At 49.4% G+C, this 24,884-nt stretch overlaps 1 protein-coding gene and 1 pseudogene across 1 annotated transcript in view; one reads left to right on the top strand and one right to left on the bottom strand.

The window, feature by feature from the left end:
* Nucleotides 1-24,884, top strand: part of GABRG3 (gamma-aminobutyric acid type A receptor subunit gamma3) — a 335,489-nt gene that overhangs the window by 116,294 nt on the left and 194,311 nt on the right. The gene's annotated exons all lie outside the window — the stretch shown is intronic.
* On the bottom strand, nucleotides 3,006-3,797 carry LOC149991950 (ras-related C3 botulinum toxin substrate 1 pseudogene; annotated as a pseudogene).

Raw genomic sequence — 24,884 nt, 5'->3', positions numbered from 1 at the left:
TGTTATCATGTTGTGCATGTCCTGAATTAATGCTTATAAATTGCCAGGTTCTCCACTGCTAGCTTCCTTTATTCTTAGACCATGTATTATTCATGCAGATCCTGCCCTGGAAATTCAGAGTTATGGGGCGGCTTCCTGTGGCCACGGCACAAGGGCTTTTGGAGCAGCCTGCAAATTGCTGCGTCTCAGTTCCAAGAGGGACATTGTCCTCCTCCTCTCTGCGCCTGCCCACCTCGGGACAGCCTCCTGATGAAATGCTTTCATAGTGACAAAGGCTAGTTGCTCCGCTTCCAAGTATATAATTGGCTTCCTCAAATCCAAATGCAAACCGCTCTGGGAGAGCCCCTTATTAACGCGTGTGACCGTGGAGTCTTTCTTCGGTAGGCAGTTCGTTCGTTCGTGGTGAATTATTGGAATTTGTCACCTGCAAGGCTGCACAGCACATTGTTACAAGCTGCAAATGCTGTTCATTTGAGCGTGATATTAGTGAACGTAAACATCTAGGTTCTGCTTAGAGATCACATTGACCACGTTTTACATTTCAGCAAGATCCATACACCTCTGTAGCTTATAAAGTTTTCACAAAGTACCAGATATTTTATGTGTTTTGAGCGACTGACATTTTAAGTTAATGTTCAGAAATCAAGATGTCTTTTCTCATGAACCAAAGGAATTAGTACTGGTCACCGTTTGTTCCTGATGCATGAGGGCCTCCCTGTCATCACGTCATTGGCTGTTTACCTCCCTCCGCCTAAGGAAAAGCCAACGTCACATCTCTGAGCTTGTCCGTGGGCTTCATCAGAATTTCCTGCGCCTCATTCCTTGGTATTCCCGAGGGGCTTGCTAAGGCAGGAAACAGGCTTGGCTGTCGCCGTGGGTGGCCTGAGACCAGAACTGAAATGTCTGTCCTCAGCTTCAACATGTACATAGATTGAAGAGCAGGTACCAGGTGTACGCCTGGGATTTGTCTAAGAGGCTCAGACACCCTTGCACTTGCAATGTGGCCATTTCCTGTACCCCCTGCTGGTGAGAAGGCATCCCCTCTCTGCTCTCTCACAGGGACCCCCTCAGGTGACCTTTATCAGCACCACCTTCTGTTGAAGCCACCCCCGGGGGACCGTCTGCTCAGTTCAAGGCTGGCCTCCTCTGCGTGGCTGTGCCACAGGCCCCTCGTCTCCCCGATGCCCATTCTGTACCCCATCACTGAGGCCACTTGTCACCACACCAGCCTCTGGCATATGCCCACCCTGTCTGGGTTATCCTTTCACCCCACTGCCCCCAGCTGCTCACTGTGCTGCTGTTTTGTTGTTTTTTTTTTTAATGACTCAAAGATTTATTAAGTCATACATGCAAACTGTGCTTCTAATTGCATTAGTAGAAGATCAGAGTAAAAACACTTCATAATTCTGCAACTGTGCATTTAAAACATGTTATTTTAGTGGCTGAAAGGTCCAACCTTGTATTCTTGCCAGGGGGACAGTTGTATTGTACAGACTTCGTTAGCAACCGCACGGGGGTTACAGAACCTCACGCCCAAAGGAGCGTTGTAGGTGGAGCCACAGCGGGCGTGTCCACATCGGGGAGGCAGAGGAGGGCCAGCCGCAGTGAGGTACAGAGCTGGGGGGCTGGCAAGACAGTGATGCTAAGAAGGTTCATAGCTAAGAATACCTATAAGATTTTAAAAACTTTTCCTGACTCCTGTGGCTCAGTGGGTTGGGCATCGTTCAGCAAACTGAAAGGTCGCTGGTTCGATTCCCGGTCAGGGCATGTGCCTGGGCTGTCTGCCAGGTCCTTGATTGCAAGGGTGTGTGAGGTAACCGATAGATGTTTCTGTCCCTCTCCTTCTCTCTTCCTCACCCTCTCTCTAAAAATAAATAAAATCTTTAAAAAATAAATAAAATAAAATATTTTTAAAACTATAAAGATGCAACACATCATTTTTATATCTAGTTACTAGAAAACCAAGGAAAACACTTACTAGCTTTGAACAAAGGAACAAGAAAACAGGATTCCATTTTTACTAATCTAGAAAAAACTTCAAGTGTACTGCCAAGAAATATTTTATATAAGGAGGTATACTGCTTGTTAAGAAGCGTTTCCATAAGAAAAGCACCTTCTCAGTTAGCAACCTTGGGAAATGACCAGTTCAAAGATGAATTCAACACCCAGTTTCAGGAGGGCTCACAGGTTTAAGAAAAAGGAAAAACTTAAGAAAACACTTGACTGATTAATACCGACTTTCCTCATCACCTACTGCATTTGACAGTAAAATTAAAATTTTACCTGTGACAACAGTTTAATTACTACATGTACAATGCAGTGTAAATTAATCTTCACTTCATATTTTGTCAAAATACTGTCTTCAGCCTTTGATCACATCAAGCGTTCCACTCACCGCACCCCAGTGCGCCCACGGCGAGAGCAGAATAATTCAGAGGGAACCCATGAGTGAGAGTTCTGTTCAAAATCTGAACAAAAGCTAATGCACTTATTTCTTTTAAAATCTCACTGCGAAATTAAAAAGATCCATCCGAAGAGTCGAGTTATTACACTCATGTCATTATCATATCGAGGACAATGCTAGGTGCCTATGTGGGTCGATAAGTCCTCAGTGGATTCAGTGGCAGCATTTCGGAAGGGAAGCTTTACTGCTTGTATGTGAAACTCCTTAGAAAGTGTCTGCCTTCCCTTCCTGCAGAAGCTACTGTCTTCTCAGGGACAAAGGTTTTTAAACAGTTTCGTGCTTCGTGTTCTTAGCAAAACAACGCAACTTAGTTCACCGGGTATTTTGGCACTCTTCATCTGAGCAAGAATAGCGGCTTTTGAAGAATAGGTTTTAAGAAAGCTTGTCATCTTCAGGCTAAATTTTAATAGAATGTGAAAGTTTGAACTCTTATACTTACTTATTTAAATGAATGAACCCTAAAAGTTACTGATTGGTTCGAAACGGCTTTGTGGAAAAACTAGCCTGTAACAAAAACTTGGTATTGAATGCGAGGGCTCCATCACTTCTGAGTGGAGTGCACAAAGGTCCCCAGGGAGCAGGGCCATGGGCCGAGGCGCCCAGACACTGACAGCAGCAGGCGTTTCCTCTTCCTCTTCTGGACAAGAGGTGGGCAGAGAACAGCTCAAATAACTTCATTGGAGGTTCTGCTTCAGAACCCTGTGTGGACGCCCCCCACCCCCTACAGTGCTGTCTGGAGGCCTCGCTGTGGGAGAGCCCAGCACTCCAGGTACTTTACAGCCCAAACCCCCTCAGCCAGGGCTGCCTGCTGCAGGGAGGTGATGGGTGGCAGCTCCTTCAGTTTCTCAGTCATGTCTTTAGCATCCATAAGATCAAGCCAAGTCCCCACCAGGGTGATGGGAGTGTGGCGACAGTGGGGTTGTGCTTCCGGATATCACTTTGCATGAACATTTTCAAATGATGCAGGACGCACAGGAATACATCTGTCTGTAGCTAGGACAGGGGATGTAATCTGTCATAATCTTCTTGTCCAGCAATATCCCGTAAGCCCAGATGCATCAGTTTTCCATCTGCCGTAGCAGTGGCGGAATAGTTGTCAGACAGCGGGGCTGTGTTCTCCAGGAAGTGCATTGGTTGTATAACTGATGCGCAGACAAGTTTTACCTACAGCTCCGTCTCCTACCCCCCCACCTGGATGGCTATGTCTGGGCTGCTCGGCCAGGGCCAGGCACTGAGGCAGGAGTGGTGAGTGAGCTCCGAGCATGGCAGGCAGGTGGGTATGCAGCTGCAGGCGGCAGGGCGCTGGGTGCAGGGTGCCAGGGCCGCTGTCCATGCGGCTTCACCCTCCACCAGTGGGAAGCCAAGTCCCAGCAGCAGCCACCCCCCAAAGCTGGGGAAAACTGCAGAGAACACAGGTTCACATTGTCTTCGTTCTGGAGGGCTCTCTCCAGCCCCCTCCCCCAGGAAGCCTTCCTGGACTTCTGCTCACATTGGTCTCACCATTCACAGAGATCCCATTGCACTTAAAGCTGGCATTGTGCGATTAGTACTTTTTGCAAAGCATATGCCATGATGATAAAAAAAAAATACCCTAAGAAAATCCCAGCTTCCCTGAAGACGAGAACTGCTCTGAGGCTTCCATGTTTCACTCCCAACTCTCACAAGGCAGGTCCTCCATTGATTAAAAAAAAGATACAAATTTCCCGGAGTTCATTAATGGCATTCCCCACATTAGAGTCAATTTCCCCAAGTGTGATGAGAACAGTTATCACCACGAGTGACAATATGACACTTTCAACACCACACAAAGCAAGGTCAGTAATTGCCTCTAACATTTTTGTTCCAAAACCTAATTATCCCGGTCCGCAACTGTGTGTTTTCCGCTATGGCGCAGGGAAATAATCAGTTGCTATGTAGGCAGAGATGCTTCTTTTCTATTATAGTAAGTTTCGCTCATTTAGATAATGTGAGAGAGAGAGAGAGAGAGAGAGAGAGAGAGCGCACACACAGAGGCAGTTTTAACGGCAGGTGCACTGGGTGCGCGTCCTGGGCCCCGACTTCTGAAGGGCCCCGCAAAACCATGTATTTTTATGTTCCCTGTCCCTCTCTTTTTTTAAGGGGCCCAATATTTTCTTCTGCGCCTGGGGCCTCAATCGGCCTTAATCCGCCTCTGTTTGTGAGTTCCTGCTCAAACACACAGTGAGCTAGCCACTGACCCTCGTTAGGGAAAACATCGAATCCCTCGGAGAGGAAACAGAATATGTGGCTGGTAGGGCTCCCTGGAGCGAATGGGAAAGGGCTCGTGTCCTGTCCTTGAGGACAGCCTGCTCCGTCTTCACTGTGTCGCTCCTTCCCTGTAGCTCCAGCTACCCAGCCCTTGGTCTGGACGCCCAGGGGGCTCATTTTCACGGACGGGGGGTGAACCACGTCTCTAGCTGTGGGAGCCGGGCAAATAGTCGAATTTCCAGCACTGCCTTGAGGTCTCTTATGAGAACTAAAGGAGGCGGAGGAGAGAGAGGGCAGTTCGGGGCCCGGAGCCCACGCTCGGGAAGCTTCCCATCCTTGCTGCCCCCTTCCTGGATGCCGGGAAGAGCTGACGGGCACCATACGGGGTGGGGGACGGGACACCCACACAAGGCCCCGAAGCAGGAGGGGGGACAGGCTCCATGTATGTGACAAGCGTGGTGGGTCGTGAATTAAATAGGAAGAAGGTCATTAAACACCAGAGCCTTTTGAAGGCTGTACAGAGTCCTCTTTAGCAAAATGAGGTCTGCAGGTTGGCCTTCAGAGTGCAAATTAGGAATTGAATTCTGTCAGGTCCGATGCGAAATGTGAAATGGACACAGATAAGCTTTGAAAGAGCGGTTTTCAGGAAGCCTTTCATTTTTGGCCGTGGAGGCCGGTGCTCCGGAATGGTGTGTGAATGGGATTGAATGGCAGCGCTTCGGATGGAGGAGCGCTTTCAGAGCGGCTGTGCTAGTCCGCGTGTGCCCTGTGTCCCCCCGGCTTCCGACGACACAGGCGAGCGCTGAGGTGATAACACTGAAGGGGTGGGATCAGGCAGAGGTCAGAGAGCAGCCCTCGGTCCCGTGGCCTCTTGCAACGGAATCATAGATCAGCGCCTCCTGTTCTTATAACGTGGCAATGGGTGTACATTTCTTTAAAAAGTAAAAAAAAAAAAAAAAAATCGCATTTTTAACTTATGTTGTTTCGGATATAATCTAATTTTATTCCACAGTCTCAAAAATGTGAATTCGTCCTAGGTTCCTCTGCATTGCTCACCCCTGTCCCCCATCACTGGGTCACAAGGCTCCCAGGTATTCCATCTGGGTTCCCGGTCACCCACCTCCTCCTCTGGGCTGGGGTCTCACTACTGGTCTCTGGCGGGACTGCTGGGGGTGGGGCCTGCAGGGGGCCCGCCTCCCCAACCCTCCTCTGATGAAAACACTGTAGCGATCCCCCCCCCGCTTGCTCTTCTCTAAGAGGGCAGCCCCCCTCCCGTCCTTGGATGCACAGGATGCCTTACCCCTTGAATGGAGCTGCTCTCCCCGTCTCCTCGCAGGCAAACTGTCTATAAAACGCACTCTGTTATCCCAACACCTCGGGCCCCTGTCTGGGCAGCCTTTCTGGCTGCGGTCTCCCAGATTCAGGACCGACACCCCAGGCAGCCTTTTCTGAGCCCTGGCCCCTCAGCCCCATGGCGAGCATTTCTTCTAGCCTTACAGGAGTCGTCTCTGCCACTCCCTGCCCCAGGACCATAACTGCAGGGTCACCCCTACGGCTGTCTCTGCGCGGCAGATCGCCCGGCGCAGTGTGTATGAAGTCAAAGTTTGCAAACGAATGAACAGTCTTTCCCTGTAACCACGGAGGGAGCAAGAAGCCTCTGGAGAAACCTCGGGAGGGATCGCAGTGAAGCAAAGCAATTGGTGAAAAGTCTCCAAATGAGAAGATCAAAACGTTCAAGTAAATTCAGGAGGAAGCAGCGTGGGAGGAGGAGGAGGAGGAGGCAGGCCCCTGAAGGGCAGGTGACAAGAAGGCCCGGGTGGCTGTCCTGGAAAGGTGGCCCTGCCTGCGCTGAAACGCACCTGTGGGCACAGATTGCAACGTTAAAGCGAAGCCTCACTCAGTTCAGCAATCGGGCTCCAGGTGGTCTCAGGGGAGACGAAGGTGAAACTGAAGGTCAGGGCTCACGTAGCAACAACCATCCCGTTCCGCACCCATGCTCCGGTAGCGTCAGGTTTTCTAACCACTCTGGGCACACCCTTTCTGGATGACGGCACCTCGTCTGTGACAGGGGGGCAACCACAGCCCAGGCGCCCTGCGCCACCCCTTTGTCCTCCGGCGCCCTCTTGCTGCTCTTTCCCAGAGTTCGCAAGGATCAGTCCCTCTGTGGGGACATGCGATGGTGTCCAGGGCACGTGTGGTTTTCAAGAAAGCCACCGGCAGTCTGTGGCACGTGGAGCTCACCTGGTCTTCCTCTCTTTGCTTTGGTTGGGGTGGATGTGGGAGGTTGATTTTGTCTTCGTTGAAGATAAATACTGTATTTTTCGCGCTATAAGATGCACCTGACCATAAGACACACCTAGGTTTAGAGAAGGAAAACAAGAAAAAAAATATTCGGAACCAAACGGTGTACTAAAATAGTTAATAAAATAGAACAGAATAACATTTCAACCATGTAAAGTGAACAGCAGTCAACAGCGGTATAAGAACCATCACCACTGTCATTAACCAATGAGAGACTTTAAGGTTCAAGTGCTCTTCTAGTTTTCCGGGAACCCCAAGAACTCATCATTGCTAAGTGTCAGAATTTATGAAGCTCAGTTGCTCACAATCACTGATATCACTTTCTTCATTATCTTCATACTGACCAGACGTCCTGAGGTTCAGCAGGAAAGTGGGACATTTAAGCATCCCCAGGGGTTTTGCGTGAGCCCACCGCTTCTCTTCTAACAGCTGTCGCCACCGCTGACAGGTCAGGTCATACACGTCTCGGTCTGTGACGCAATATTCGTTGCATAAGATGCACAAAGCAAAAAATACGGTCATTCTTTTGCTTTCTACTTGTTGATCTGCATCTCTGAGGTCTGTGACAAAGTCCAGTATTAAAATTTGACGTAGCAGGTTGTATCTTGTAAAAGAAGATAGTCCTGGCCTGGGGCTCGGTTGGAGGGTCATTCCATACACCAAAAGGCTGCAGGTTCGATCCCTGGTCAGGGCGCGTTACTAGGTTGTAGGTGTGGTCCCCAGTCGGGCCACAGGTGGGAGGCAATCAATCAATGTTTTTCTCTCGTTCTCCCTTCCTCTCTCTTTAAAATCAATACTCATATTTCAAATATTGTTTAAAAAGGAGATGATACAACGGCACTTTTGAAAATGTACCTACTCTTCTAAATTTCCTTTTGTCTTCATTTGTTATTCCTATCCTTGCATTATTTGTAAATATTTTAAAACCTAACAAAAAGTCATGTCTCCATTCTCAATCCTACTTTTCAGAGGCAACCATTTTCAACTTTTTCAGCCCTTTTTTTTTTCTGACAGCTGTAGCTAGAGTTCAGAATAATCTGCATATTCTTCTCTGATTCAGTGAGACACAGGCCACTGACTTCTTGGGACAGCTGCTGAGGATCGTGGGGATTCCCAGCCACCCCCCCCCAGCCCTCCCCACACAACTGTGCCTCAATGGGGAAAACACATAGGAAGAGTTCTCACTCTTTGGACCACGTAAATTATCTTCAGTCTTGGGCACTGTAATTATATGTCCCTTCTCATCAAACTTTTTTTCTTGGGATCAAAATTTGACTTTTTTTCCTACTAGACTCCATTTTCTTGGAAAACATCACTAAATCGTCCTATGCCCTCCAGCAACTTGTTCAAGACTTCTCGGGAGAGTTTCTACACAGTCCGTTCTCTCTGATGATTCCCCCATTCGCCCACTGAGAGCCGTGACCTTGGGGGGCTGTGCCGAAGTGGGGTGTGGGAACCTGGCACCCACCTGTCACACTGGCGTCCCTCTGACGCTGGACACCCTTCATCCAGGAAGACTGTCACCCCCTGGGATGCTGAGGGCAATGCCACTGTCCCTCTGTTTCCCCTGGTCAGGGACTCTGCCTCATTCTGATGAACTGTCCTTTGTCCTGATTTTCTCCCTGGGGGCTTTAAGAACTTCGTTTTTATTTCTGATATTCTGAAACTTTAACTGTGGTATGACTAGAAATTGATCTTTTTCATTTGTGATCTTAGGAATTTGGGTGCACCTTTTCAGTGTGGGTATCTTCTGTTCTGAAATCTCTTCATGTGGCATTTAATTGGTAATTTTCTTGCCGCTGCGTTTGTGGCCTCCCTCTCTGGAATTGATATGAACTTGGCATTGGATCAATCATCTAATATTTTTTTCGTTACTCCTTTAGCTTTGACCCTTTGTTTCCCCTTTTGGGAAATTTCACCAATTTTAATTCACAAATTTCTATTGAATTTTTATACATTATCTTATATATTTTCTAAGGTTTATTTTCTTGTTTTCTGATTTTTCCTTTATAACAGCTTCACAGCTTCGTGGCTGTTTGGGGAGGGGGTGCAAAGAGACAAGCCACCATCACTCTGCTCACTGTGTCCTGGCACCCGGGCATCTGCCTCCTCCTCTCTGCTTCTCATCTCCTTCTGTTGGTTTTGTGTGCAGTGCCCAGGGGTTTCAGTTGCCCCTAGTGAGGGAAATGTGGATAAATATGTCTCTAGTCAGACTGATGTTCCAAACACCTTGAGTTTTCCCAAAGCTGCTGTCAGCTCCCATGGCTCTCAAAGCCAGCGTCGCTTTCTGCCACATCCGCGCTGGGTCTGCTGTTACAGCCCCTCCCCGAGCGGCACACTTCTGGAGTGGTAGGGAGAGTCCAGGTCTTCTGGTGTCTTGTTCGTGTCCCCAGCAGGGGCTGTGAGCAGAGCCCTGTGCAGGGGGGCTGACCCCACCATCACTTACTAGTGCAGTCCTGGGAATGGACCCTTAATCCGAGCTGGTGATTGGAGGGAGCGGAGAGGGGTCTGCAAGAAGGAACCATATCTGTCCCCAAGCAATCTTACTGTCACTGCGCACAGAAGGAATTAGGATGTTTGAGCTAAGGACTCCAAAAATATCTCCCCATTTTTATGTTGAAAATTTTCAAATATAAAGAGGAGCCAAGAGGATAATACAACAGACACTTATTTTACCCTTAAGCTCTAATAAATGTGAACTTCTTCCACATTTACTTTCCCTCCCTAAACATACACACACATGCTTCTCTCTTGCTTATCTTTTGAAAAGAAATCGTGACATCACAGCATGGGACCCCTGAGCATTTCCCACGCACCACCTATGGATGAAAACGTTCTCCTACACGCCAAGCATGGCACTGGCTCACAGTTACCACCTGCGATCTAATCTCTGGTCCAGACTTCGCCAGGGGCATCTGACGTGGTGTTTACAGCTGTGTATTTTGATCCAAGAATCCAGTTTCACCACTGACAGCCATCACGCCCCCCAGTCTCTCCTGATCTCAGTCGGCACCGCCTTTGTCACAGTCAAAGGCCCGTGATCTGGTAGCATGTCCACATCCTGTGCTGTCTGATCGTTCCATAGCAATTGGCTTTACACTGACCCCTCTGTGGCAATACTGTGTCACTGGTGAAATAATCTGAACTTAAGCATTAGATATCAGGCATTGCATGTCCTGCTGTTGTGAAAGGTAATCTGGGTGTCATAATCTGATCCCACCAAAATTAGAAAGTCGCATCAGCATGTGACCCCCTCCCACGAATGGAAATTGATGTCTCTCACATCAGATCGGTGCTGCTTCTGGCATCTTCACAAACGCAGCCCCAAAAGCTGACTCAGGAGTCACTCTTAGAGCGGAACTTGCTTCAGACTGTCCTTAGAAGTCTTCTCTGAGAGGCCCAGGCTGGCAAACGTGCTTCTGCTATTTTTACTGACGAACTCTGAATAATAAAAACAAAATACAAACTGAATTTTGACACAACAGCATTTAGCGGTAGTTGAGAGAAGTCGTTAGGGACTGTTTAGTTTCTTGTCCTAGATCATTTTGTCCCTTTGTGTCTGACATGGGTCACATGATGTGGCACTAATTACAATGCCATGAGTGATGGGTATCTTTCTACAGCAGACTGTTAGCATGGGGAGGCACCTGTGAGGTGGGGCCACCTGGCCCCTTAGCTCCCTGCAGAGAGCTGGTCCCCACTGAGTGGGCTGACTGACCTCTGTCACCAGGGGCCTCCTGACTCCTGACATGTCATTTCATCATTGGCCATTGAAATACTAGAAAATTCTTTGGGGTAAATTTTTATTTTCCACTGTTGGCACCCATCAGTCCAGGTCTGAGTTATTGTAAGCCTTCACCCTTCTTAAAATTCTCCAAATTCGAAATCAGCTCTGTTCTTGAAGTATTTTCTTATCTAGGTGAAATATCTTAAGCTCTAGGTGAGCAACTCAATTGGTTAGAGCATCATCCCAATATGCCAAGGCTGTGGGTTCAATTCCTGGTCAGGGCACATGCAAGAAGCAGCCAATGAATGCATGAATAAGTGGAACAACAAATTCCTTCCTCTCTCTCTCTCTCTCCCTCTTCTTTTTTATCTCTCCCTCTCCCTCTCTCAAATCAATTTAAAAAGAGAAAGGAACACATATGGGTCAGGGGCTGTCTTTGCTGTTCGCCAATGCATGGGTAGCACCAAACCCAAGGTGTGGTCACAATAATGCCAACTCCGTGTTTGTGGAATAAATGCTTTGTGTGGGGCTTGATGTTTGCCTGTGTGCCCAAGGGATGTTCCAGCAGGGCCTTGGTGTCTTGCTTCTTGCTCAAGCCTCTTGCATGTGAGTGACTCCTGGACAGGCCTCAACACCTGTCCAACCAGTGCTCCTAATCCTGCTTCCTGGAATTCCACAGAAGAGCTAAAACCCTTGGCTTGCCAAGGCCCTTTAGGTATTTGAGACCATAATTCCACTGCCAGTAAGCCTTCCATGCTCAAGGTTAAAGTCCTTTGTTCTCGTCCCCTAACAGGATTCCCTCCATTAGCCGGGCTGTCCTCCGCTGGACCTCAGTGTTCTTATTGCTCTCATTTCTCAGAAGAGTCAGCCCTGCCAGTTTCTACTGCACACATCCTTTGGTTCAGTGACATGCTTGTAAAAATATGTCCCAACCGTGGATTGACGCTGGCGCTTGCCGGTTCAGTGCCCAGTGCTGGGCCCCCTTTGCTCCCCTGAAGAGACACGAAAGACTTCTCCTGGTGCAGCGTAAGGTTGTAATGGCACTTCCTTTTTTTGCTAGCTTATAATTTACAGCCCGAAGTCTGAGGCTCTTCTCTAACAAATTCCTACCAAATGATCTCTGTATCCAGTTCTTACGCATTTAAGTTTTCCTTTTACCTACCTAAAAGTTGAATTTAAATTGATCACAATGAAGAACCTTGAAAGAATATTTGGGGTATTAATATCATCTGATGTCATGATGTGTTCTACGTCAGGGGTCCCCAACCCCCAGGCCACAGTGTGGGTCTGTGGCCACCTGGGAACTTGGCCTCACAGCAGGAGGTCCCATTGCAGCCTGGGCTTCACCTCCTCTCCCAACCCAGGTCCCCGGGAAAGCTGTCTTCCACAAAACCAGTCCCTGGTGCCAAAAAGATTGGGGACTGCTGTTCTCCATCTTTTCTCACATTTTAAAATGTGACTAATGGGTCTGTAAATTGATGCAGCCGCTATGGAAAACAGTATGGAGATAACTCAAAAACTTAAAAATAGAGTTACTGAATGACCCACCACCTCCACATCTGGGTATTTATGTGAAGAAAATAAAGACAATAATTTGAAAAATATATATGCACCCCTATGTTCATTGCAGCATTATTTACAATTGCCAAGATATGGAAGCAGCCCAAGTGCCCATCAGCAGCTGAATGGATAAAGAGGTCATGGTACATATGCAGAATGGAATATTACTCAGCTATAAAACGGAATGAAATCTTGCCATTGGCAATAACATGGATGGACCTAGAGAGTATTATGCTAAGTGAGCACATCAGACAGAAGAAGACAAATGTATGATATCACATATATGTGGGATCCAAGAAAGACAAAACAAATGTATAGCAATGAAACAGAAACAAACTCACAGAAACAAAGAACAAACGGATGGTTGCCAGAGAGGGGAGGTGGGGAGGGACGGAAAAGGGGGAGGGGATTAAGAAGCACAAACACCCAGTTACAGAAGAGCCATGGGGACACAAAGCGCAGCATAGGAAACAGCCAATAACATCGTAATAACTGTGTCCTGTGTCAGACGGTGACTAGGTTCTGTGGCGATCACGCTGTAAGGTACATAAATGTTGAATCACTATGCTGTACACCTAAAACTAATATCATACTGTATGTCAGTTATAATTCAAAGTAACAGAATCATTCTGCTAAGAAAAATAAATAAAAGGAAATGAGAACAGATATTTACGATGCTGGGAAGCCTGATCACAGCTGATAGGCACGTCTGCCCTCTGGCTCGGCTCCTCAGTTCCCTTTAAAGCAGCAGCCCCACTCGGTATAGTGGCCGCATCCCTGTGCTGGCCACAGGGGCCACACACGCCTGCCCAAGGCCAGGGCACGCAGGGTCTCTGTGGCTCTCCCCTGGCCTGCAGGTCTGGTAGCTCTGTCTTGAAAGGCCTTGGCACCATTTGCCCTGACATTTTTTGTTGTTTTATCTTAGTTCCTAGGGATTAGGATATCCTTTTCTAAAGGTTTAACAGCTACCCAATCACTATTCATCCCCACCTTTGAGGAGAGACAGTCAGAGTTACCAGTCTGTCCTAACTCGAGATTTCACTTCTGTAGCCACGGCCGTCTCTGCAGGACATCTCTATAGGATGTCATTTTCCTGTTCCTGAAACTGGAAATGTAACCGTAACAACGAAATGCCGTCTTCATCAGCTGCAGCCTCGTGAGGTCCGTTCCCTCCATTTGCCTGCCGTGAGCGCCGGGGGACTCACTGTTTCTGAAACTTACCAGGGAGCACCATGTCCCCTTCGAAACTCTCTTCTGTTCAGTTCCTCCCATTGCCCTTCTGGGCTCCAGTGAGCACTCACGTTGATCGCTATCTTAAATTTCTATTTTTATATCCAAGCAAGTTCTAAGACCTGTTAATCCTACCTATATGGCAGCTGCAGCCTCCTTTTAAACCCCGAGGTCTAATTCAAATTCCTAGCTTCCTGCCCACACTGCCCTTGCCCTTCCTCCCCCGTGCTGCTGCAGATCGGCTGTTCGGAAGCACCGGCTTTATCCTGGCGTTTCCCTTTCCAAAAGCTTTCAAAGACTGCATTTCCTGGGGAGTCAAGCCCTGCTCCTTCTTGGCCAACGCGCGTTCAGTCCACATGGAAATCTGTGGCCCGTGGCCTGCATTCCTAAGGTGTGAAGAAGCCTGAAGTTTACGATGCGATTCGGTGGCAACCTTTATTCGGTGCTGCCCTCCGACTGGCCAAGCGTGTTCCTTGTGTCCATGTGAGAACAAAGCTCCGCTGTGGGGACTTAGGTGACCGAGGTTCAGACTCTCAGCTGGCCACAGCCACGCGATGGCCATGCCTGCTAGCGAACATTGGTAGGAGTGTAAAGAGGACAGAGTTCTGACAGCAGCTTCCAGCACAGGGTAAACACGGCCTGCACACACGCAGGTGTTGGGACACCCATTGAGGAGCTCGATGTGTCAGTCATGTTAACGGCTGTCACCTCACCCCAGCGCACCAGCCACGGTGACATCATTGCACAGGAGCGGTGGCTGGTTGTATTAACTAGTTGCTTTGTTGTTTGGAAGTGCCACCCAGGCTTTAGGACACACATGTTTCATGCGTCCAACCCCACCATGTCAGCGAAGGCTGTCCTTTATCGAAATGTCTCCAGACTGTCTTCTCAGGCACATTCAAAGGCCGGGTCAGGGGGCACACACAAGCGTCGCGGTCGCCATCGGCCACCGACTCACTCTGTGGCCCCCGGAAAGCTGTTGGTTGTAGTGACAGGACGCTGGTTGCCACGTCCTCCTAGCATGGTACCTTGTAGACAGTTGAGAAAGAATTACTGAGTAGATGGGGTCCTGAGACTGGGAGCCGGGGAGGGGAGAGCACGCGGGCGAGCTCCTGCTTCTCTTCCTCTTCTTCTGAGACACAGGTCCTCTAGGGCAGTGGCTCACTGCTCTGATCTCACTTAACCTCACTTACCTCCTTAAGGATGCATCTCCAAATACCGTCACAGTGGGGGTTAGGAGTTTGGGGGCATGCAAAGCAGTTTGTAACAATTCGTGTACAGACTTTTCTGTGGTCGTACTTTTTCATTCCTTCGAGATAAATTCCCAGAAGTGACATCGCTGGGTCGCAAGAGTGTTAAAAAAAAAAAGTTGATTTTTTTTTTTAAGGAGGTGTTGAACAGTTTTCCACGGTGGCTGTCCCTTTGTCCTTCCCCCCAGCAGTTTCTCCACAGCCTCACTGGCAGTTGTCACCGCCTTTTGTCATTGCCGTTCTGAGCAGTGCGTGGTGGCAGCTGACTCTGGTCATCATTGCACTTCCCTGTGGGCTTGTGATGCTGAACACCGTCCCACCTGCTTATGTCGCCTCCCAGTATCCTCTGTGGTGACATGTTTTCTCCTGTTTCCTATTACCCGTTTTCTAGTTGGATTGTTTCAAATGTGATCCTGATCTCAGAACGCCTGTCTGTTGTGCTCTTTGAAATAATCAGTGACAATGTCTGAGCCCTTCTGAGGTCTAACATCCACTCCTTGAGAAGGAAGGGGCTGGCATCCTCGTGATGATGGTCACACACCGCGAGGTGCTGGCTGCAGGACCCACGACGCTTCCCTGCTCAGAGTGTCCTCATGTCCCTAGACTAAAGCAATGGGAACGTGTGCCTTTCAGAGTAGTTCCACGGGTGCTATTCCAGGCCTCTGTCCCGCGTGGTTCCTGAAACATTAGCAGATGAACTGAAAGGCAGAGAAGCGACGTGACTTTGTCAGGAGCCGGAAGTCAGAGTGAGTGCAGGAACCCAGGTGCCCAAGCTGCTTTTGGCACTAACTTAGCAGGATGACGCCCACACGCTAACCCGTTGTTTCCTGCTCAGGCATGATTACCCGTGAGTCACTGTCTGAGAAGAGACCTGGATTGAAGGCCCTTTGATGGTTACCTTGCTGTTCGGGAAGGCAGTCTGCAGCCTTAGTCACAGACCTGGCAGCGGGGATCACTCAGGAGCAGCTCACGTGAATTAACAGAGTATTCTGGTTCTCAGTGGTTATTTTTTAAAGTTATATCTTTGCCCTGGCTGGGTGGTTCAGTTGGTCGGAGCGTCTTCCTGTAAACTGCAGGGTTGCGGGTTCGATTCCTGGTTGGGGCGAGTGTGAGAGGCAACCAGCCAATCTCTCTCTCTTTCTCTCTCTCTTTCTCTTTCTTTCCCCTGCCTCTGTCTAAGAATCAATAAACGTAATCTTGGGTAAGGATGAAAAGAAGTTATATCTTTGCCATGTTGTTTCACATACTTTTGTAAAATATCGTACGAAAGAGTAAGTTTAATAAGCCCTGTTATATCATTTTATACTGTTGGCCATGCTTTTGTTTCTTCCCTTCCATCAGATTATTACTTTTCTTTTTCGTCTTAAAATTATTTATAAAGAGACGTCTACTCACCAGTACGCTAGTGACATGTTTTATAGCATGAATGTGGAAATGGGTCCTGAGTTACCTGGGCCTCCCTCCACCTCTGAGGGGCCCCCTGGGACCGAGCATAAAGCTGTGCCGTGTGAAGCAGGGCCCCCGGGCCATACAGGGAACAGTCACCAGGAAGCTCTGGGGTCAGTGACAATTTTAGAAACTTACAGGTTCAGAGACATTTGAACAGAGACAATGAAGACAAACCCGCATGCAGAGACCCAGGGTGCGCAGTTGGAACCTCAGCAAGGCGATGCGTGAGGCCCGGGGCTGGTCTTCCCCTACAGGAAGAGCCGGCCTGGAACTGCCTTAGAAAGCCTAAATGCAAACTTCAAAGGGATCGAAATGATCCATGCATAAGGGAAGTAGCTAACAGAACAAAATCAACATATCTTGAGATAAAACAACAAAATCTGGGATCTAAACAGCATAGCATGTCTGAAGGCATGATGACAGCATGGTTTCCAGGTTTACTGAAAAATGTAAATCCACAGAACAGAGAGGCTCCCCAGCCCCGCGTGACCCAGACAAATCATAATGAAGTTGCGGAAGCAAACGATAAAGTAAAACGTCTGGAAAGTGACCAGAGAGGGAAATGGCACTTCACACAGAGGCAGTGTTGACGGCTGAACTCTCACCTGAAATGATGGAAACCAGAGAAGCATGGAATAGTGACTTTCAAGTACTAATGAGAGAGAGAAGTTCTATAAAAAATTCAACATCCAAGGAAAATGTCCTTAAAAAAATTAAGGTGAAAGAAAGGTGCCATATGATTAACAAGTGGGAGAATTTGTCACCAGCAGAGGTATACTCAAGGAATATTAAAAGGGCCTGGCTTGTGTGGCTCAGTTGGTTGGAGCATCATTGTCCCATAAACCAAAAGTTTGCAGGTTCGATTCCTGGTCCCGGCACATGCCTAGGTTTGGTCCCAGTCAAAGCTCTCAGGGCACATACGAGAGGCAACTGATCCATGTTTCTCTCTCACACTGATATTTCTCTCTCTCCCTCCCTCCCTCCCTTCCCCTCTCTCTAAAAATCAGTAAGCATATACTCGGGTGACGATACATAAAAGAAGAAAGAAATGTTAAAGGGACTTCAGGCTGAAGAAAAATTACACCATATGGGTCACTGAAGGATTGAAGAACTCAGATAATGTCAATATGTTGGCAAATATAAAAAACCCTTTTCATTTCTTAATTTCTTCCAAAGACAGTTGGTAGTCTCAAGCAAAAATAATAGCAGTGTGTAGTGACGTTTGTAGCATATATGGAAACAGCATGTGACAGTAATGGTACAAAGGAGAAGAGTAATTGAAAGAATACACTCTTGTAAGTTTCTTATGTCGTGTGGTATGTCAACAATGCAATGTTGGTTTATTGTAGGCACTGAGAAAAGGTGCATATTGTAATCCATAAAACCACCATTAACATAACAAAAGGAAGTACAGCTTAGCAGCCAATAGGAAAGAGACAATGGAATATAAAAATAACTCAGCTGATCCCAAAGAAGACAGACAAATACAAGGAACAAAGGACAGGTGGAAGAGAGAGGAAACAAATAAGGGGACAGAAGACCAGCAGAAAGATACCAATTACCCCATCAAATGTAAATGGACCAAATCCTGCAAATAACAATGGCAGTTCCAGTGCTCTTGATCGTTTGGAAATCCTGACAGCAGAATCATGGAGAGAATGTGACAAACAAGATATGTGCAGAAAGTAGGCTCTCATTTTTATGTTGTTAGCGTTTTCTTGCTAGTTGTCCTAAATGAGCATTCAAAACGGGAAAGCTGATGTAAATATGTCCCAATTACCATCATATTATTTACTCATCCTCCAAATAGACTCTGACTCGCTCAGCTCAAGCAGTTTTCAAATTGAAAATATATAATTGCTACTGTCAAGCCTGTCCCTTGCAGATTGGGCTTTGAGCTCTGGCTCCGAGCTGACGCAGACTGTCCATCGGGGTGGGCGGCAGAAATGCAGGGAGCTGGGGGAGGGAGGACCAGCGTCTGGGGGTGTTGAACATGGGTACACCGCTCGGCAGCGGGCTTGATGCCAGAGCCAGATCACCCAACGCTTTTCCTAAAAATATAGTCCATGTTTCAGTAGGATTGACAAGACACCAACGTCTTAGAAACCATGCCCCAAAATTAAGAAGTAAATTATAGCCTTGAGGCTATGCATCCCATCTTAAACCATGTAACCCCTTCACTTTAGTTTACTATATTCTTTTGATATTAAATGAAAATTATTTCTCTTTGCCTACCAACGTAAAAGCTCGGAAGAAGGGAACACACTGCACAGAGACGTTCTCATGGAGTCCTTACTCCTGGTGGAGGTGCCCAAAGGTGCTTGCCCTGCCATCGCTCCTCTCCCCAAACTGTGTGTGTATGTGTGTGTACGTGTGTATGTGGGAGTATGCATGAGTGCATGTGTGTGTGAGTATGTATGCCTGTGTGAGAGTGCACGTGTGTGTGTCCATGTGTGTCCATGCATGTGTATTAGTGTGACTGCCTGTGAGTGTGTGTGTGCATGCATGTGTGTGTAGCATATAGAAAGGAAGAAAAAAGGGGGGAAGAGAGAGATCGACAATTAAGAAAATCATAGCTCTGGCCGGTGTGGCTCAGTGGATCCTGAGAACCAAGGGGTCACCAGTTTGATTCCCAGTCAGGGCACGTGCCTGGGCTGCGGGCCAGGTCCCCAGTTGGGGCGTGTGTGAGGCAACCACACATGGATGTTTCTCTCCCTCTCTTTCTCCCTCCCTTCCCCTCTCTCTAAAAATAAATAAATACCATCTTTAAAAGAAAAAGAAAATCATAAAAAGAGAGAAATCATTCCCTCTTGCACAGCTGTGTGTGTGTGTTTCTGTCTAGCGTTTGTGCACATCCTTAGACATGCTGTACAGGGTCAGGCCTGCTCGAGTCCGGCCGTGCTCTGGGTGCAGTGAGGAAATACGAGTAGTGTGACCTTCGCTCTGGGGTGCTCAGAGGGGGAACACGGGTAAGCAGAGCACAGCTTACAGCGTGGCAGGATGGGACGGGGTGGGGGCTGGTGAGCAGGAGGACATGCCAGCCTGAGACTGGAGCATCTTTAGGGCCTTGGGAACTGCCCTGTGGAAGGGCGGACGATCCCTTTGTTACCGGCGAGATGATGAGACCTCAGGACTTGCCTTCTTGAAGGAAAGATGTCAGCCAAGAGACAAAGTGCAGTAAGGCAAGCAAGGATTTATTGGCCGCGGCAAACGCACACCCAGATGGACGTCCATTAAAGCTGGGGACAGTGAAACAAGGAGGGTTTAGCATAGAAGAAGCAACAGGCGAGCCCAGGCTGGGGACAGGGGGCCGTGGGGACAGGTTCACGCTGCTGCTGCCTGTTGCTCCCCTGGTTGCAAGTCCTGTGGGGACCCTCAGAGCTTAGGAGACGCGCCCGCCTGTGGGGGAAGAAGACGGGACAGAGAGGCACAAGCATGCTTCTGGGAGGGGGGGTGTTGGTCTTAAGGCTTTTCTCTCTGTCTTGCATACAGGAATCTTAGGGGAGGTCCCCAGGTGTGTCCTTTCAGGGTTGTGGTCTCCACGGATTGGGGATTACTGGTCACTGCAGCTGGTCCTGGCTGCGCCCTCCCGGCTTTGCTGCTTTTCTGGGCCTGTGGCTGGAATACAGCCGAGGCCTAGATGTCATGTCCAGGGAGGAAAGGCCAGGGGAGGGTCTGAGCTGTGTGACCAGCCCTATGAAAGGTCACACGGGCAAGGCCACCCTGGGGGCGAGGTCCTTGTTTCCCAGTTTTGCCCGTTGCTAGGCACCCGGGCTTTCTGCCCTGGTGGCCTTCTGCACCTGGCCCATCGTCCTCGCTCTGCTCACGTCTGTCTAACTGCCTATAACACCTTGGTTCTCACAGATGGCTTTCTTGGCTACCGAGACCCCACTGCTCTTTCCTCCTTTCCATCTGTACCCCATCACCGTGAGCCCCATCACCCAGTTTAATGCTGGGGCTTCCATGGTGCTCAGTCTTTGAACCAGGACTCTGGCGCTGAGTCGGCCCCGTGGTCCAGTCCAGGTCGCTGCATCTGGAAGGCCCAGGCTGCTAGCCTGTCTGCGCACACTGGTGCAGGATTAACCGGGGTGTCTGGAGCATTGAGCTAAGCATCTAGCTACCGAGTGCACCGTGCAGACAAGGGCCCGTCAGGCCACCAGCAGCCGATTTGTGCCCCGTCATCATCGGGCAGCCGACTTCCACTCAGCCGTCTGCAAACAAACCTAAGGAAATGCTCTTCTGCTCGCGAGTCTCGCTGGGGACCAGGAGAGCAGCGTCCCATGCAGCGCGGAGCCTCGTCTCTGACGACAGAGGCCTGGAAAGCTCCATTCTCAAAGTCTCTGGCATTTGCCAGCTCTCCAGTCGATATGCCAGGGCTTTATTCTTGTTGCATTTTAACGACCTACTTCGTTTCGAAGTGTTCTGGATGCGGTGCTCTTTAGTGATGTAGAGAAATGTTGCGCGCAGCTAGGGTCCCATTAGCAGTTCAGCAGGGAATTGTCGGCCTTCTAGTGTGCTGCGAAGATAACCACACGCAAGCGCCCATTATGGCCGCTCCTTTGGGTACCAATTCCAAGCCATCTGGATGCAGGATGGGATGGTTTTATGGGAAGGGAGAGGGAGAGAGGAAGGGGAGGGGTAGAAGGAGGGAGGGGGAGGGGGAGGGGTGAGGCAGGGAGCCCAGTGTGGAGATTCTGAATAGCATTCCTTGTTTCTGATACTCTTAAGACTTTACCTTTTACTTGTAGTTAATTATACAAATGGATATTTGGGGGACTTGCTCCTCACAAGGATATTTGTAAGAAGACTTTATTACGAGTTGTTTAAACACACGTAAACCAGAGAGACTCTATAATAACCCTCTGTGTGCCCGTCACCATATTCAACAGCGATCAAGACTAACCCGTGCTTTCTGGTGGTCGGAATGGTGCAGCGATTTCATTCATGCCCAGGCCCCTTATCCTCTCGCCTGTGCATTCCCGAGCACTCGCTGCCCCGGCTGCTGAACCCCGACGATCATGGCGTGACCCTGCCAGCGGGACCCCCGGCGCTCCCTGGTGCCCTGCAATACCCCATGCACACCCCAGCCTCCTGCGTGGCTGCCAGCGCCCCTCCGTGTCCCGTGGTCCCTGCGCTTGGACGCTTCTGCGTTCCTGCAGGTGCCTCGTCCTGCAGTGGGACCTGCACTGCGCGTGTCCCCGTGGCTCTGAGGGGACTGGCTGCTTTCGCTCTCGCGGGGGCATTTCACTTGTCTGTTGCCCACACTGTTTGCATCTCTCCCGTAGCATCACCTCGGGGCCCTTTCTCCTACTCCTGGGAGAGTCACTTCTCTGGTGCGAAGCTCCTTTCCCTTGCCAGTTAGAATTGTGCGGTCGCCGGAAAGGCTGCCGTGCAGAAAAGGGGGGAGTGAACCCCCTTTTCCCCTCTTTCTCTTTCTCTGGCACTTTATGGGATATTGTTATAAACTCGTAAATCCTTACATAGTCACTGTGTTTCAATCAGTTGTGGTAATTACGCTTTCTGGTTCGCACGTTTTCTTCTCTTCGTGTGAAAGTGTCCCTGGATCTGTGTGTGCGTTTCTTCCCCGAGCCCTGGAATGCGTCACTCCACAACGGAGCCCTGCCCCCACTCCGTGGGCAATGGCATGTAGAAAACACCACCCAGCATGCAGGGGTGGGCATGGCTCTTAGGTTGTCACAGTTTCTAGAACCTTCCAGCATTCAGAGCCAGAGGTACACAGTGTTTAAAGAAAGCAGTCAGGACATAAGTCTGGCCCTGTGTTTGCAGCCTTCCCCGGGGCCGTACCCGAGGATGGCCCCCATTGCGGTTCCTCCATCTCTGGGATCTGCTTCCTCTACAGCTCCTCGCCACCCCCACATCCTCAGGGGCCTGTCCGTCTGTCCTGCCGCAGGGCCCCCTCAGGACTGTCCTCAAGAAGAGATCCAGTGTTCTCACAATGGATCCCACCCTCTGTGCTTTCAGCATTTCTAGTTCACCTCTAACTGCTGGTTACAATGCGCGAAAGGGGCCATTGTCCCCTGCTCTGAGCCCCTGCAGAGCCACCATCAGCAGGGCCCGGGCAGCTGGGATCAGCACAGAAGAGGCCTGGAGAGCGACTCACAGCCTCCGCATTAGAAAGGCGGGAGCACAAAGCTGGCCTTAGGGACACCTGCCCCGCCCTGTGCAAACCAGTGTGTTGAAAGAATAGCAAACAAGCAGAAAATGCATTCTGTAGCTCAACTCTGACTGCTAAGTAAAATTAAACTTGTTTCTTCCTTTGTAACTTTAATTGATCGGCACAGCCTGCAGTATGCTAATGTAATACACACATAATACATTTCTTTAAGACAAATGAATACTTCCCAAGCTAACTGGACCACCCAGCCTATTTATTTCTAATATCCTAACAGTTCAGATCTACCTCATTGTAAACCTGCACCTCCGGGAACATGGCTGCAGAGCAGGGCTGCGGGGCTACAGTACTGTACCCCGGAGTCCTGCGGGCTGGGGAAAGGTGATACTGTGCATCCTTCCTTGTAAATGTTTTCTTATTTATTCACTTTAGAGAACAAGAAGAAGGGAGAGAGAGAGAGACAGAGAAAGAGAGAGAGAGAGAGAGAGAGATTTGTTGCTCCCCTTATTGATGCATCATTGGTTGCTTCTTGTACGTGCCCTGCCCAGGGATTGAACCCGCAACCTTGGTGTATCGGGATCACGCTCAAACCAGTTGAGCTCCCCATCCAGGGCTCGGTGCATTCTTGAATCACTCATGTTAGGAACCAGTGTTTACTGAACAGTGGGGTGCTGCCCTGGGCCATGCTAGTCACTGCGGAGGACCTATACTCAGGCTAGTAACTCATGGTGACACAGCATGGCAAGGACAGCGGTGACCGAGGATGAGGACTGTGGGTGAGGGAGTCCTCTTGGTGCGAAGAATCATTCAGCTGTTACGTGAAGCCCTTCTAGCCCATTTCTTGTGTGAAAAGATGAACTGAGGGCCATTAACATCTTCAGGAGTTTTTGAACAAACGTGGCTTCCCATTGAGCAGCCGGAGGTAGTTAGGAACACTCCACCCTCAGGACCTGGGAGGGGCTTTTATACCGAAGACACAAGCAAAACAAGAGAAGGATTTGATTGGCTGTGGCTGCGCAGTTTCCTAATCGGTTGTTTGTGATTGGTGGTTCTCAGTGCAATGCCAGAGCATTTGTAGGACGGGCTCTGGCTTAAGTTTCGGTTTGCTATGGAGCTGCCACGGCAGGAGCACCACCCCAGTCTGTAAAAGCCTCCTGCTGAATTACTTAAATACTGATGACAACTCTGCCTTAGGAAGTCAGGAGAACGTCCCAGAAGAGGAGCCTGCGGGCCCGCGGTGGAGAGCTGGAGGAGCTGCCCCTGTTCCATCGAGTTTCCATCGTGGCTTCTACACCAGAAGCTTAGGCAGTGCCAGGGATGAGGTCCTGAGGTCAGTGCCCGGTTTTAAACACAGAGGATGATAACAGTGCGCCAGCTGCGACTCCTGGACCAGTGGAGTCCTGATGGGAAGAGCGGGTGGACCGGCTCATGTGGGTCGCACCTCGTGACGCGTCTCAGTCCTGCGCTCGCTGTACCCGCAGCGGGACGCTGGCCAATGGCTCCCGCCTCCTTTCCAGGCTCTTTACAATTCTCCGCAGGGCTGCCAGGGGACAGGCTTACACAGACCTTGGAAACGGTGCTTGGTGTCGCACGGATGCTCCAGAAGTGAAGACGAGTATAATCGACCCACCTGGTACTTGCCTTCGGTAAACACACAAAAAGTTGTGACATTCCTCTTCAGAAGCTGAAAACAGTACCGGCTTCGGAAATATTACTCATTTTTCAAATGAAGCTAATATCGTCATGAAGTGCCGTGCCATTTTGAAACGCGACCAGTGCAGCCACCTAACGGTGCTGTATTGATTGTCTGTCTTCCCTCCCAGTGCAGGTCCTCACGGTGTCCATGCATGACCCTCAGGCATTCTGTCCAAGTGTGCAAGGTCACCACGCATCACCCACGTCCACACCCCAAACAAGGGGCCATCGAAGCCTCCTGTTCTGTCTTTGCTTGTTTTCCTCGACTGACTTCTCTGCATAACCAGTGCCTCCGGGTTTTGTGATGACATCCAGGCAGCTTTGTGCTCCGTCGGACTGAGAGAGGCCTCATTTTCCTGCCGGCGGCAGTGTGTACACACTGAGCAAGCCCTACCCACGAGAGCAGTCTCCCTTTTCAATGTGTTCAGCACCCGTTCATCTCCAGAACACGGCGAAGCACAGCACCCCAGGGTCCTGCGTCCTCTCAGGGACCCATTCATGCAGCGTCTTCAGAAGTTTAGTGTGACCCTTATCTGTTGCCAGCTGCACGATCTTCAAACGCTACAGTCCATGGAGGCCAGAAGCAGCACCGGCCAGTTGACAATGTAAACATGGTGACCATCTTGCTGGGAGGGGACAGAGAGTTCCTCTTTAGCCTGGGTACCTCCAAACAGCTCCTCTGTGTCTTCCTCCCAGTTACCAGATCATTCTCTTGGGTCCCAGTGAGTTCGTCATCCCTCTGATGTAACGGGAGGCGTCGCTGAGGATTGAGAGGCGCTGTCTGTCTGTGCGGGTCACTTGTGTGGCCGTGTGGATGCTTTGTGGACTACCCACGGTCCCCAGGCTTCC

Source organism: Furipterus horrens, unplaced genomic scaffold, assembly GCF_987537825.1.
Source record: "Furipterus horrens unplaced genomic scaffold, mFurHor1.1.pri manual_scaffold_16, whole genome shotgun sequence".
Taxonomy (NCBI): Eukaryota; Metazoa; Chordata; class Mammalia; order Chiroptera; family Furipteridae; genus Furipterus; species Furipterus horrens.
This window is presented reverse-complemented; position numbering and strand designations above follow the sequence as displayed.